The 16637-nt window shown below is 45.9% G+C and overlaps 1 protein-coding gene and 1 pseudogene across 1 annotated transcript in view; one reads left to right on the top strand and one right to left on the bottom strand.

Annotated features, from left to right (window-relative positions):
* The window catches only part of LOC133276335 (cytochrome c1-like), a 284630-nt gene that overhangs the window by 143927 nt on the left and 124066 nt on the right, over positions 1-16637 (top strand).
* Positions 9032-11699, bottom strand: LOC133276325 (transmembrane protein 174-like; annotated as a pseudogene).

Genomic DNA, 16637 nt, shown 5'->3' with positions numbered 1-16637 from the left:
ACAGTTTCATAATTAAATGTCCTTTTTAAGTTTCTTAAACTTTAATTACAGAGGTCCTGTAGTTTCCACTTTTCCTGAAGTGGTTCTTGTCGTGGTTTAAACCCTAGCCAGAGAGCTTGTTCACTCACTTCCCCCCCCTTCTTGCCCTCCCCCTACTCCCAGAGGGACAGAGAGGAGAATCGAAAAGAATGCAACTCTCACAGGTTGACATAAGAACAGTTTAGTAACTAAGGTATAACACAAATCACTACTGCTACCAACAATAATAATAATGATAAAGGGAATAACAAGGGAAGAGAATACAACATCTCACCACCAGCCGACTGATAACTCGCCCCCCCCAGCCCGACCAAGCTCTGACCGATGCCTCCTCCAACCCTGCAGTCTACCAGCCCTTCCAGCTAACTCCCAGTTACATTCTGGGCATGATGTGCTGTGGTATGGAATACCTCTTTGGCTAGCTTGGGTCAGGTGTCCTGTCTCTGCTTCTTCTCGGCTTCCCCTCCTCCCTGGCAGAGCATGAGGCTCACAGAGTCCTTGGCCAAACCAAAACATCCTTGTTATCAGCTCTGTTCCCGAGCCGAAAGTCAAAACACTGCACTGCACCAGCTACCAAGGAGGAGAAAAATGACTGCTACTGCTGAACCCAGGACAGTTCTGAACTCCAGGCCTTTACATATACATAGTCTCCAGGGAGATGAAGGTCAGCAGAAGTATCAAGGGTCAGTGGCTCAGAAAGTAGAACATATTTTTATTCAGCTGTTTTAAAACTAGATGACCTTAAGGTCCTTTCCAACCCTAACTATTCTATGATTCTAACTGGAGAAAACCCTTGCTGGTGTGCCCAACAATGCAAAATAGCAACCTCTTTGGGCTTTTTTAATGGATTTTGTGTTTTATTGACTATCCTTGGGCTGATAACAAACCCCTTTCTTTCCAAATACCTCCATGTTCATGCATTACACTGAATGCATATTTTGAATCAGTCCAGATATTTACTCTTTTATCTTCTGTCATTTCCAATGCCCGTTAGAGAGCAACCAGTTCTGCTTTTTGGGTAAATGTATTTACAGGCAAGGGTTTAGCTTCAGTTACCTCATTGGTAGTTACCACAGTGTACCCTGATTTTCGTTTTCCTTCTTGAACAAAACTGCTGCCATCTGTGAAAAGTTCATAATCAGGATTTTCCACCGGTTCATCAAGCAGGTCAGGATGAGATGAATATACCCATTCAATAGTCAGTAAACTATCGTGGTTCAACAGTTCCCCCTTTGATTCTTGGGTGGTCAGGAATAAGGCTGGGTTAACTGCGGAAGTTGTTTTCAGTTCTACATCATCTTGTTCCATCAAGACCACCTGATATTTCAACATTCAACTAGAAGACAACCGATGCCCTCCTTTTTGCTCTAAACCAGAGTTGAACATGGGGTACATATATGGAAATCTTCTGTCCCATAGTCAGTTTTCTGGCTTCTTGAATTAACAACTGTTGCAACTGCTGGTAAGTGTCGACGGTGAGGAGAAGCAAGACATGCCAACCCAATATGGGCGATAAGCAAGCTTCTACTTTATTCGTGTCGCACATCGCTTAAATCCTCGTGGTGTTAGCTACGCCTACTAGTCACAACAGTATTTGTTAGTTCTACATGGCTTCCTTTACGTTCTCCTCCCACGTCTGGTTTCCAGTTACCTGTGAGGCCTACACTTTGCTTTGCTCACACAAGGCCTCTAAGAATCCATGGCCTTGCTCTTGGAGCCATTCTGCAACAATTCCCCCTTTTTTCTTTTGTGCGAGCAAAACATTGTGGGTCATTCCGTTCACTTGTTTCATTAAACAACCATAAGCAAGTCTAACAACTACAGTGATTAAAATAACAAAGAAACATAAGCGTAATCCTTCAAATAGCAGTGTTTTAAGCCAACCTGTAATGCCCCATGGGGACAACCATTTAGTTATCCCTAGGTCATTGCTCACTTGCAATTGCTGGGTAAGCTGAGCCAGGGTTTTCAGCTGTGCGTGTATCAAATTAGAATGATCAGAAAGATTCATACAACACATTCCATCAAACTCTTCACATCCATGTCCCTGCACGAACAACCAGAAGTCTATAGCGGCTCTGTTCTGCAGTGTTGCATGTCTCACAGAGTCAACATCAAACAACAAATCAGAAATTGCCTTTGATGTAGCATTTGTCTGCTTAGCAAGCCAGCTTGTTTAACTGAGCCAAAGCCCCGGCTGAAGCACTTACAGTGATTTGGCATATTATGATTGGATACATGCCTTGAAGACCCTTAGTGACTAACATATAACTGGTTAAACACAGGTGTGAGAACTCAACCTTGAAAGCTTGCCAACAGTCCACAGTTCTCATTAACTTAATGAATTCCAGCCTCTTATCTTTCTTGCTTAAGCATCTTTGGGCCTCTCATGGCCTTGCTGTATCTTTCAGGATTATTCAGAGTTTATGTACCAATTATCCATTCTCCCATGAGAACACTGTCTCCACATCTCCCCCCTTTTGTTTTATATCCAGTAACAAACCGCTACTACAGCAAGGCACACACAAATTTACATTAGCAGAGTAACTATTACAGGGTGCAGCAGCATGTTGAAGATGCTGGTGGCAGCAAGGGACTAGCCAAAGAAATTTCTAACAAGTGGAATTCTCCCACCCTCTTAATTAGTTCCATCACCTGCTTTATAACACTACCATTGTATTAAACTCTTTCTAGCTTTTGCCTTAGCCTTTTCTAGCAGCTACTGCAAATTTCCATACTCTAACATCTCTTTTACAAGTGACAAATCTATACAATACAAGGCGTAGTTTCTTATTAGCAACTAGCTAGTAAATACAGGTGGGTTTATACACAAAATCACAACCTCTAATAATAGCTACTTTACAAGCACACGTATTTAGGATGTTACTTTTCAGTTGCCCCCAAGTGATGTTTTGCAATCATTCATTTTTCTCTTCCTCTATCTCATTCTGCTTGGGGTATTCACGCTCAGCTCCTGTAGCTGAGGCATCAGGTTTTTCCATTTGTCTGTCCAGCTCATGGCAAGGCTTGATAAACATTGCAGGCAGTCGCCATGGACCTGTAGGCAGGAGGACACAAATATATCCCCTCCCCCAGTTTATCAGTTCTTGAGAAGTAGACAGGTTAAACTGCATATTTGCAGCATCATTGCTCTCTCCCCCCCCCCTTTTTTTTTTTTTTGATCCCTGCATAAGCCAGCCTGCTGGGCAGCAGCTACAGCCACCTGCCTGCTTCATCAGCAACCATAAATACCTGCCAGCAGCCGCACTTTTGCATTAACCCTTTCATGCCCGAAATGTTAAACAGCTACCCGTTAAAAACTTTTACATGAACCGAACAAAAAAAAAAAAATACACAAAACACCATCTGCCCTCAGCCCACACACACACACGCGTATGGGATCCCACAAGCACACTCCACACAACTACAGTATTTGAAGCACAAAATCCAGACAATCATTACTCCCACTACAGTTCCACATACAGAACATGGCACAAGGACCCTGTGGAGACTTATAGCAAACCAGCTCCGAGAAGCATCGTTGCAGTGCGAGGTCGCAGGCTCAACCTTAGAGGGCGTCCCCGCAGAGGCTCTGCCTCCCCCACATCGTATGAGGCTTGAGCTTCTTTACTGACTAAAATGCACACTCATTCTGACACAGGTGGCCAGCCTGTGCTGGAAGAAGTGGTCAGCAGTATCTACAAAGGCCTCCAAAGGTTGATAGAAACCTGGACATACTTATATATACCAACTTCTAGTACATGAGTATCACAGAGAAACTGTATGGGCTCCCCCTGTCAATCGCAAAAAAAAATCATAACATATACTGCTTGAGTATAAGAGGATTTTAACCCGTACGTGGTCACTGCTTCTGAGGGGACTCGGGGTCTGATCTTGGGTCGAACTCAGGGTCTCCATTGTTCGCAGCTATGTCTTTCTTGTCAGATGTCTCTCGTTCGGTATGTGGCCATCTGCAGACCTGGCTCTTGCTTTTATCGGCTTCTATTAGACTTTCTCTGTCCTTTTCAAAATCCCTACTTTCGGAATCCCTCTGCTTTTCGGAACTCATCTGCGGGAGCAGAGAGTTGTACCTCCTCTGCTGCACCTTCTGATGAAGAAGGAGGGGGGGAAAAATCCCGTGCTCCAAGCACAGGGAGCACCCCGCAAGTTGGGGGAAACGAGTTGTAATCTTCCCCCAGCTTCAGCCGACCAGGGATGTCTGTTCCTAGTTTCTCCGTTGCTACAGCGGCAGTTTTCTTTTCCGCCTTGTATCTTTTTATACAATTTATTACTTCTCTCCATGGCTTACCGAGTTTCTTTGCCGTTTTATTATCATTGAGCATTGAGTCAAATAGTTCATCACCAAACTTTCACCACTCACGCTCCTCAAAAACTGTATTAGGATCTACAAAAAATCCCTTAGCCTTCCCTACAGCCACTAGACCTGCTAGCTGCTTTAGAGTCTCAGGCTTAATTCCCCGCTTTTATATAAAGCACTGTAATAAATCAGGGGCTACCTCTTGGTCCATTTTCTTCAGCCGGCCTGTTCCTTTTTCCGGATCGTCCTCTTCTGGATCGTCCTGTAACCTCGGTCTCCAGATCGTCCAATACTGGATCGTCCTCCCGATGCAGCTGTATCTGGCTCACCCCAGTGGCGGACTCCTTTTGGTCAGTCTAAGCACCCGGGTCAGACACACCACCGCAGTAGCACTGCCCGCACTCCCCAGCCGCTGCCGCCGCCGCTGCCGCCGCTCACACTCTCCGTTCCGGGTCCCTGTTATCCAGGGCCCTGTTATCCGGGTCCCCATTATCCGGGTCCCTGTTATCCAGGGCCCTGTTATCCGGGTCCCCCTTATCCGGGGCCCTGTTATCTGGGTCCCTGTTATCCAGGGCCCTGTTATCCGCGCCCCTGTTCGGGAGCCATTTGTCGACGGCAAGGAGAAGCAAGACACGCCAACCCAATATGGGTGATAAGCAAGCTTCTACTTTATTCGTGGCGCGCATCGCTTATATCCTCGTGGTGTTAGCTACGCCTACTAATCACAACAGTATTGGTTAGTTCTACATGGCTTCCTTTACATCCGGTTTCCGTTTACCTGTGAGGCCTACACTTTGCTTTGCTCGCACAAGGCCTCTAAGGATCCATGGCCTTGCTCTTGGAGCCATTCTGCAACAGGTAAGCACCTGGACCACCCCTGGCTTACTTGATCTAATTGCTTAGAGAAAAGAAAAAAATGCAAGTCTTTTTTCTCTGCTGACTTTTTGGGTCAAAACTCCGAATGCCAGGTGCTGTCTTTCATGCACAAAGAGTTCAAAAGGTTTTGTTAAATCTGGGAGCCCTAAGGCAGGTGCAGACATCAGGGCCAGTTTTAATTTTCGGAACGCATGTTCTTCTTCTGGGGTCCAAATCAAAGGTCCTTCTAGGGCTTCCTTTAATAGTTCATATAAGGGTTTGACCAGTAGTCCATAATTTGAGATCCATAGCCTGCATCACCCAGCCATTCCTAAGAATGCACACAGGTCTCTGGCAGTTGGAGGCTGGCAGACTTGGCAAATGGCCTCTTCTTGATCTTTTTCCAGCCTCTGCTTCCCTTCTACTATTTCAAACCCCAGGTAGGTAACTTTTTGTTGCATGATTTGGACCTTTTCTCGAGATACTTTATAACCTCCTTGGCCCCCAAAAAATTAAAAGGCTAATAACTAAGTCTAGCTAAAGCTGTAGTATAACCCATAAACATATCACTAGTATGCTACAAAATTTTTAATTACCTTGCAAAGCCCTTGCACAGCAGCTGTGGGGTGTGTGCAACAGTCACAGGGACTGGTGACACAGTGGCACCATCCCACTGCCTGACCTTCCCGAATCCTCACGCTTGGTGTGCAGAACACCGGGCAAGTGCCCAGCACACGGAGACATGGGCACACTGCAGCTTTAACAATTTCCAGTTAGGTATCCCTTGTATCATAAATAATCTAAAAGAAAACACTCTAAATAATAAATTAAATATTACTTATTAAAAGTACACTCTCTCCTCCCCAACTGCCACATCCCAAAAATGGTGGCAATTCAGGAATTTCTAGGTCTATTTTACAATAATAAAGCCAGCATTGCTCCTTCTCCTACTGATGTTGCTTCCTCATGCTTGGAAATACACGTACAGCATACAGTGAAGTGTGCTGGCTCATGTGGGCTGTATTATGTTCTCCATCCAGCTGAGACCAATATGAGGATGCGTTCAATGACTTTTACAGAGACTGTTAAAAAAATGCCATGGAACCTCTGAGAACCCAATTTGACACCGGACAGGACACTGAGCAGCTAAAGGGGATGTGGGGAAACAAAGCTAACAAGAAAAAATCTCTGATCACCTATAAACCATGATTTTTTTTTTTTAAAAAACAACCTTCTTCCATCCAGGTTCCAGATATCCAGCTCAAAAGTGAAGCCAAGGGGGTTACAGATTTGCTGCCTTCTGCTTCTCACTGACATTGCCCGCAGAGCACTTGCTTTGCCTACATCTCCTCCATACCAAAGAGGCTTTAATCGTTTAGCTTGCTTAATTGCAGCACATGCTTCACACTCATAAATAACGTGGGCAGTAGCGTCCATTGTTAAGCCCACCCCTCGATGACAAGCCCATCTGCATGTTCCATCTCTGCCCGGATGGACTGAAGTGTCATGGGACCAACGGGCCAAAAATAATTCACCATTATGTAGCCAATCGAAGTCCATCTGAGCCACTTCATAGAATCATAGAAGAGTTAGGGTTGGAAAGGACCTTAAGATCATCTAGTTCCAACCCCCCTGCCATGGGCAGGGACACCTCACACTAAACCATGACACGCAAGGCTTCGTCCAACCTGGCCTTGAACACTGCCAGGGATGGAGCATTCACAACCTCCCTAGGCAACCCATTCCAGTGCCTCACCACCCTAACAGGAAAGAATTTCTTCCTTATAACCAATCTAAACTTCACAGGGTTAAGTTTGAACCCGTTACCCCTGGTCCTGTAACTACAGTCCCTAATGAAGAGTTCCTCCCCAGCATCCCTGTAGGCTCCCTTCAGATACTGGAAGGCTGCTATGAGGTCTCCATGCAGCCTTCTCTTCTCCAGGCTGAACAGCCGCAACTTCCTCAGCCTGTCTTCACATGGGAAGTGCTCCAGTCCCCTGATCATCCTCGTGGCCCTTCTCTGGACTTGTTCCAACAGTTCCATGTCCTTTTTATATTGAGGACACCTGAACTGCAGACAATACTCCAGGTGAGGTCTCATAAGAGCAGAGTAGAGGGGCAGGATCACCTCCTTCGACCTGCTGGTCTCACTCCTTTTGATGCAGCCCAGGATATGGTTGGCTTTCTGGGCTGCAAGTGCACACTCCCAGCTCATGTTTATTTTCTTATTAAGCAACAGCCCCAAGTCCTTCTCCCCAGGGTTGCTCTAAATCTCTTCTTTGCCCAACCTGTAGCTGTGCCTGGGATTGCTCCGACCCAGGCGTAGGACCTTGCACTTGGCATGGTTAAATTTCATGAGGTTGTCATCAGCCCACCTCTCAAGCGTGTCAAGGTCCCTCTGGATGGCATTCCTTCCCTCCAGTGTATCAACTGAACCACACAGTTTGGTGTCATCGTCAAACTTGCTGAGGGCGCACTCAATCCCACTGTCCATGTCATTGACAAAGATGTTGAATAAGACCGGTCCCAACACTGGCCCCTGAGGGATGCCACTCGTTACTGGTCTCCAGCTGGACATTGAGCCATTGACCACAACTCTTTGCCTGCAGCCATCCAGCTAGTTCTTTATCAACCAAGTGGTCTACCTATCAATCCGATGTCTCTCCAATTTCGAGACAAGGATGTCATGTGGGACAGTGTCGAAAACCTTGCACAAGTCCAGGCAGATGACATCAACTGCTCTACCCCTGTCCATCAGTTTGGTAGCCCCATCATAGAAGGCCACCAAGTTGGTCAGGCAGGATTTCCCCTTAGAGAAGCCATGCTGGCTGTCACCAAGCACCTTGTTTTTCATGTGCCTTAGCATGCCTTCCCGGAGAATCTCCTCCTAGATTTTTTCAGGCACAGAGGTGAGACTGACTGGTCTCTAGCTCCATGGGCCATCCATTTTCCCCTTCTTGAAAATGGCTATTATATTTCCCTTTTTCCAGTGGTCGTGAACTTCACCTGACTGAATGCTCCATCCCTGGCAGTGTTCAAGACCAGGTTGGATGAGGCCTTGGGTGATATGGTTTAGTGTGAGGTGTCCCTGCCCATGGCAGGGGGGTTGGAACTAGATGATCTTAAGGTCCCTTCCAACCCTGACTATTCTATGATTCGATGATTCTATGACAGTGGCTTAGCAACTTAATTTGCCAGCTACTTCATGACCCGTAGATGGATTTCATCAGGTCCTATGGACTTGTGCATGTTCAGGTTTTTCAGATGGTCTCGAACCAGATCCTCTCCTACAGTGGGCCTAAGGTCTTCATTCTCACAGTCCCTGTGCCTGCCTTCCAAGACTTGGGTGGTGTGGTCAGAGCATTTGCCAGTGATGACTGAGGCAAAGAAGTCATTAAGAAACACAGCCTTCTCAACATGTAGGGTAGCCAGTTCTCCTGATAGCTTCCGGTGAGGGCCCACGTTGTCCTTAGTATGTCTTTTATTTGAAATGTACCTATAGAATCTCTTCCTGTTTTCTTTTATATCCCTAGCTGAGTTTAATTCTAACTGGGCCTTAGCTTTCCTAACCTGGTCCCTAGCTTCCCAGACAACATCCCTCTATTCTTCCCAGGTCACCTGTCCTTGCTTCCACCTTTTATAAGCTTCTTTTTTCCTTCAAAGTTTCCTCAGCAGCTCCTTATCCATCCAAGGAGGTCTCCTGGCCCTCCTGCTGCACTTCTTTCCAGTTGGGATGCAGCACTCCTGAGCTTGTAGCAGGTTTCTTTGTAGCATAGTTTTTTTGTAGCATAGTTTCATCTCTGGTAAAAGCTGGCTTATCTAGGGGTAGGCAGGGCAGAAGTGGGCATAGCTTGGTGTTGGAATCAGTGAAGCACTGTACAAAATGGCACTGCAGGGGCTGAGCACTGGGTGCAGGTAGCATGGATTCACATCAATGGCTTCCTGGACTGGTTATGGTGGAGGCATGTACTGCACCACTGTGGCATTGTGAAAAGTTACATGCTGGTTAACACCAGTAAATGCAAAGGACCACCCATTTGCAGTCTTGTCCAGGTCTGTTGTATTTTCCTCTCTTTCTTTACAGTGCTTGCATGTATGCATGTAAAATTTGCATACAGCAATCAGAATAAAAGTCACCTTGACAGACAACAGAATAGGCCCTAGAAACTGAGTCCATTTCAGATGAGTAATGCTATCGTATTTTATCCATCCTATCACAGTGAAAGTGATCCCCACCAGTACCAAGAACACATCTAAAAAGAGCAAAGTGGCTCTAGCTTTTTTCCCACTTCTTGTTTACGAGAAGGAGAATGCTTATGTGAACTGTGCTCCACATTCAGCACCAAGGGCAGTAATGCTAAGCCCTAGCTCATAGCTACGTGGACAGAGCAACAGTTCTTGCACGGTTAGACATATTGCAACGGGATCATGCCAGTTTAGTAAAGGCACAAGTCATTCTACCCATCTCAGGCCTTCCAGTTTAGTAAAGATCCAACTTTCAGAAGTTTCAGACTTGCAGACTTGGTCTTTCTACCTACTGTCTCTGTGGTGTTTTTTAAATATATAAGAGTTCATGTATTTTCATAGAATCCTAGAATGGTTTAGGTGGGAAGGGTCCTTAAGGATCATCTAGTTCCAAACCCTTGCTATGGGCAGGGATGCTTTCCACTAGACCAGGCTGCTCCAAGCCCTGTCCAACCTGGCCTTGAACACTGCCAGGGATGGGGCAGCCACAGCTTCTCTGGGCAACCTGTGCCAGTGACTCACCACCCTCACAGGGAAGAACTTCTGCCTAAGATCTCATTTCAATCCCCCAATGTCATTTTAAAACCATTCCCTGTCGGGTGGTTATTGAGTCAGAGTCCCAGACCCGCAAGCAGTGTCATCTTTCATCGGCGGAGGAAGAATGCAATCAGACTCAATATGAGTGATAAGCAGACTTCGTTTATTGATTCAACTTGCCATCTTTTATACTCTTACAATGATTTACGCCTACTAGTCAGTTGCTGATAGGCTGCAAGCCTAAAGGTTACATTAATATACTTCTCCTACTTGCGGTTTACTTGCGGTTTAACGGCAGGCTAACATCCTTATTCCTGAGAGGGCACTTCCTCAAAGTTGTTTATCATACTTGTCCTCAACCGAACTTGACCTAGGGTTATTAGCGGTCGGTACTTTTCCACTGCCACGTCAATCTCGTAGCAGTAGAGATGTCAAGGCCGCTGAACCAGACTAGGCCGCAATCATCAAAACTGACTTTCTCGATACAGAGGGTCACTAGACCCACTGTGCCCTTTCTTTCTAAGCCATTCTCCAACAATTCCCCCTTTTTCTTTTTGGGCTATCAAAATCTGATCAGATGCCTTCATGAGTCCCCTTTTGATACACTTAAAAGCTATACAAATACAAATTCCTATTAAGCTAATTATGATTAAAAAGCGTATGCCTTCGATTAATAATCCTTTCAGCTACCCCGTTATACCCCAATTGCCAAGGTTGATTCCAAAAAATCCATTATCTTCCTGTAGCAATTGTACTCGTTGTTGCAAGGTTCGGATCCTCGCGTGGATAGACTCCGAATGGTCAGATAGATTAAAACAACACATTCCATCAAAATCCTCACACCCATGTCCATGTGCTAACAATAAAAAATCTATAGCGGCGCGATTCTGTAATATAGCCTTGCGATTGCTACTAACATCCTTCATCAAATCGGTTAAAATTTCAGAAGTGAGGTTAGCTTGCTTGGCAGCCCAGCATGCCAATTTTTGTAGGTTAGCATTAGCAATTGCTGCCGAGCAGCCAGGACAAAATATACTGGCAAACAAATTTTCTGTCTTCCCTATCAAGGTTACTGAATCCTGACAGGTGTCTGACAGAGCGTTCACACTGCGCTTGCTTCGAGTGTTATTTTTTGCCTTGATTTGTTCCATTGAAGGCGCTAAGAGGCCAAGCCTTCCCAAATAACATGGCCCTCCAAGTGGGAATCGCGGGATGCCTTGCCAAGCGCGATCACCACAGATCAAAAAGATTCCTTTAGGCAGGGCTAATGACCTGTCTGGGAAAAGTTCATATCGGTAACTTTCTTCTAATCCCACAGCCCCTCCACACCATGCTTGGGCGTCAGAGGCATTTTGTATCCCATAGACACCTGATCCAGACACATCTGTCCATGCCTTAAGTGGCTCACATATTGTGCCCGTCGTGGTAGAGTTACATCTAACTTTACCTATTGGGGTGTCGGTTATCTTAGCACTAAAGCCAAAGCACAAGCCATCTCTGGTTTTGTTTACAGATCCTGCTAAATGCAATTCTTGTGGGTCCCATGGTAAGGGCTTATTTAGATGTTCGATTAGCCGGACAGACATCCAAGCCAAGGTTCGATTTGCAATATTACCAAGGGTGCAGCCTCCACACCAGACCTGTCGATTAGCCCCGGGCTGTCGGCAGGCTGTCTGATTTCCGTGACACCAGTCATCAGTGTCATTAGCCCTTTTTCCTTCCTGTCTTAATATAGTTAGATTGGTTAAGGAGACGTTGCTTACATACCCCACAAATTTTTGAGGCTCTAAAAAGGGTATACCAATTAGACAAGTGCGAAATGGGTCGGACACAGCTGTTAAGGACATACAAAAACTAGAAGTGTTGGTTTCTTTTGCCCAAGTTACCCACATGTTAGGCCTGTGGAGATGCTCCGGGCCAGCTTCCGTCCCCCAGGCTTCCACAACCGGGACGGAAGCGGCGACAAGTGCGATCCCAATCACTAGGCCTAATTTGCCACATGGTGGGGATGCCCACATTTTGACCACACTTTGAATCTAAGATTGTGGTGGTGGCTGCGGCCTGAAGACAATTAAGCTGTTGTTGTACCCGCCACTTCAGGTATCGTAAATTTAGATCCTCTCTGTTCTCAATTATTGGGTAGGCCGATAAAAAGAGAGCTCCAGTTTCCACAAAAAATGCTCTAAGGGGAGTGTTATCGTTACTGTGCTGCAATTCCCAACTACAATCTATGCAACAATTAAGTAGCCTCAACTGATGTTGAGAGACCCACCACCCTTTATGACACTTCCCACAGTTGATTTTTACCCAGGCAAGATGCGTTTCTTTCAAGCAAGCAAAACAATATCGCGGCAGAGCAAACTTATCACAAAGGGAGTTGAGTTCCCAGCTTAGGCATGTTTCTGCTTCTTCTTCCGTTCTATATGATAACCGGACCCCAAAGTGTCTCTCAATCGGTTCCAACAGCGGTCGTAGTACACTCTGCAGACGACGACGTCGCCTCGCTTCCGGGCTGTTCATTCAGGTGAACCGCGCGGGTCCACTTGGCCGGAATCCACTTGGGTCCTGTTGGTGTAAGCACGCACATATAACCCCTGCCTACATATTGTACCTCAACAGGCCCTTGCCATTGTCCAGTTTCTGGATCCTTGTATAACACTTTCATCTGAACCTGTCGTCGTTCCTGCACCCCGGCATGTATTCTGACTGGTGGCTCTTCCTCAGGGCCAAAGATACATAAATAATTCAATACAAACAATGTTTTTGAGACCCGTTCATGGACATCCTTTACATCTACAAACTTATCAAAATAACGCTTCAGCGTTTGGTTCATCCTTTCTACTATGGCCTGCCCTGTGGGAGAATGTGGGATTCCTGTCACATGTCGGACTCCCCACGGTTGACAGAATTTTCTCATTTTCTCAGAGGTATAGGCTGGACCATTATCTGTTTTAATTTCTTTTGGCACCCCCATGACTGCAAAACAGCTCGTTAGGTGCCGTATCACATGAATAGCCTTTTCTCCCGCCTGTGCGGTGGCCCATACAAAATGACTGTAAGTATCAATGGTAACGTGCACATATTTTAGCCTTCCAAATTCAGATACATGCGTAACATCCATCTGCCATATCTCACAGGACCTCAACCCCCGAGGATTGACTCCAACCCCCAGGCCAGGCCCATGATGACTACATTGCGGACAAGTTTTCACAATTCCCTTTGCCTCTTCTATGGTGATATTGAACTGAGACCTTAACCCTCGTGCATTCTGATGGAATATGTTATGCGCTTCCCTGGCCCTTACAAAGTCATTTAAAGGTACTGCATGCATGACTAATTGATCCGCCTTGTCATTTCCTTCCCCTAGCCCCACTGTCCACATATGGCTCCTTATATGGATGACCGAATAAGGGACCGACCGAAGGCTCAGTGCAGTCTGCAATTGTCTAAAAAGTTCATTAAGTCTGGGATTGGCAACTTCTTTTACTCGAGCATCCTCTATCCTTTCCATCACCCCAGCTACATAAAGTGAATCTGTCACGACGTTGAGTGGTACGGTAATCCAGTACTCTACGGCCCACGTTACTGCGGCAAGTTCCAGCGTCTGCAGCGAGTCCCCAGGGACAGCATTCAGCAAATGGTGGTGCCATTCACCGTCAGCCATCCAGGTAATTGCTGCTCGCATAGACCTCTTGTCTGCATCTGTAAAGACCGTGAGCGTATCCTTTACTGGAGTCTCACTCCTTAGTGGCCGCCGTATCCACTCATTGCGACTGATCCACTGCACTATGGGTGATTTTACCGGCTCTATGATAATTGGAGAATATTCTGACAGCAGGCTGTCTCGTAGCCCTGGGCTGTGTTGCAGGTACCAGTCAATGTCCTCCTTGGATATCGGCAACTGTATAGAATGTGGTTCTTTTCCTGTTATTTGTAAAATTCTGGTTCGGCCCTTTTTAATTAACTCTGCTAAGTTTTCTACTTTGGGCTGAATCGACTTTTTTGGCTGCAAACTTGTAAATACCCACTCCAAGATCTTAAGCTCGCTTTTCTCCCCCTTTTTCTTTTTAAATTGCGTCAAGGCGCCTAATAACTGATGGTGAGTATGCCAAATAGTAAGATCGATGGGGAGAGCAAGACTGCGTCTTGAAACAAAATGTTCTGTGATCTGTTCAGCAAGTGTCTGAATTACAGTAGCTTGTTCCATTGTAACGTCCACCTTGGCAGCAGGATCCGTGCCTTTGAGTAGCGGACGAAGAACCTCAAGCTGATGGGTGGGAATGCCAACTACCGGGCGAATCCACTGGATATCTCCTAACAATTTCTGCGCATCGTTGAGGGTTTTTATTTCCGTCCTAAGTTGTATCTTTTGAGGACGTATTTGAGAGTCCGTAATCTTCCAGCCAAGATAAAGCCACGGCGCTTTCTGTTGGATTTTTTCTTCTGCTACAACCAGGCCTTTGGAGTTTAACTGTTGTCGCAAGGTCTGTAATTGGTGTTGGTCAAATGGCTGCTGTTGTGCAAACAAAATATCATCCATATAATGATATATAAAGACGCCCTTCCATAGTTGCCGGATGGGTTGTAAAGCGTTGTCGACAAACAACTGACATAAGGTGGGACTGTTCTTCATCCCTTGAGGCAGCACCGTCCATTCGAAGCGCTGAGCAGGCGCTTCCCTATTAATTGCTGGCAAGGTAAAAGCAAAACGCTGGGTATCTTGTGGATGTAAACTGATGGTAAAGAAGCAGTCCTTGAGATCAATCACCAAAAGGTGCCAAGATTCCGGCAGCATTGCAGGATTAGGTAGACCAGGCTGTAGCGCCCCCATGGCTTGCATCTGGTCGTTAACAGCTCGGAGGTCATGTAACAGACGGTACTTCCCAGATTTTTTCCCGATCACAAAAATTGGAGTATTCCAAGGGCTCGTAGACAGTTTTAGGTGTCCCTGACTGAACTGTTCTTGCACTAAGTGATGTGCAGCTTGCAGGCTTTCCAATTTTAACGGCCACTGTTCGATCCATACTGGGTTATCGGTAGTCCATTTTAGCAGGATCGGGAAAGCCCATGGTGCAGTGGCCGTCAGCCAAAATTTGGACCTTGGTCGGTAGTTAAAATTGCTCCCATCTGATCGAGCACATCTCTGGTTCAGCGGCCTTGACATCTCTACTGCTACGAGATTGACGTGGCAGTGGAAAAGTACCGACCGCTAATAACCCTAGGTCAAGTTCGGTTGAGGACAAGTATGATAAACAACTTTGAGGAAGTGCCCTCTCAGGAATAAGGATGTTAGCCTGCCGTTAAACCGCAAGTAAACCGCAAGTAGGAGAAGTATATTAATGTAACCTTTAGGCTTGCAGCCTATCAGCAACTGACTAGTAGGCGTAAATCATTGTAAGAGTATAAAAGATGGCAAGTTGAATCAATAAACGAAGTCTGCTTATCACTCATATTGAGTCTGATTGCATTCTTCCTCCGCCGATGAAAGATGAAACTGCTTGCGGGTCTGGGACTCTGACTCAATAACCACCCGACACAATCCCAGGCACATCTACAGGTTGGGCAAAGAAGAGATTCAGAGCAGCCCTGCAGAGAAAGACTAGGGGGTGTTGGTCGATGAGAAAATGAACATGAGCTGGTAGGGTGCGCTCACAGCCCAGAAAGCCAACCATATCCTGGGCTGCATCAAAAGGAGTGAGACCAGCAGGTCGAAGGAGGTGATCCTGCCCCTCTACTCTGCTCTTATGAGACCTCACCTGGAGTATTGTCTGCAGTTCAGGTGTCCTCAACATAAAAAGGACATGGAACTGTTGGAACAAGTCCAGAGAAGGGCCACGAGGATGATCAGGGGACTGGAGCACCTCCCATATGAAGACAGGCTGAGGAAGTTGCGGCTGTTCAGCCTGGAGAAGGGAAGGCTGTGTGGAGGCCTCATAGCAGCCTTCCAGTATCTGAAGGGGGCCTATAGGGATGCTGGGGAGGGACTCTTCATTAGGGACTGTAGTGACAGGACCAGGGGTAACGGGTTCAAACTTAACCCTGTGAAGTTTAGATTGGATATAAGGAAGAAATTCTTTCTTGTTAGGGTGGTGAGGCACTGGAATGGGTTGCCTAGGGAGGCTGTGAATGCTCCATCCCTGGCAGTGTTCAAGACCAGGTTGGACGAGGCCTTGGGTGATACCGTTTAGTGTGAGGTGTCCCTGCCCATGGCAGGTGGTTGGAACTAGATGATCTTAAGGTCCTTTCCAACCCTAACTATTCTTTCATTCTATGATCCTAAGAGTCCAGTAAAAAGACCATACCATTTTATATGAGTTAGAAATTTACTATTCAATAAGATTAGCAAGTTAAGAGACAAATATACTCTTCCAATCAATTCTACAGTACAGCATGTGCTTAGTGCTAATAATGGAACTCATCTGCAAAAGTGAGTGGTATACGTTAGAATTTATGTAGCCTCTACAAAGCTTAATTTATTGTAAAGCTTTAGCAGTCCAATTCTTTACTGGTTTTGTGTAAATTACTTCAATCAAGTTATATTGGAATAGTCATATAAAATTCCTACTTGTAGGTTATCGAGTTATTTTGCCCCAATACTTTTGATTTCTGCGTTGAAAAAAAACACTTTATAACACAAATGCCT

Source organism: Pezoporus flaviventris, unplaced genomic scaffold (genome assembly GCF_033815535.1).
Source record: "Pezoporus flaviventris isolate CSIRO_AGI_PZ_B2104156 unplaced genomic scaffold, CSIRO_AGI_Pfla_v1 ptg000044l, whole genome shotgun sequence".
NCBI classification, from domain to species: domain Eukaryota; kingdom Metazoa; phylum Chordata; class Aves; order Psittaciformes; family Psittacidae; genus Pezoporus; species Pezoporus flaviventris.
This window is presented reverse-complemented; position numbering and strand designations above follow the sequence as displayed.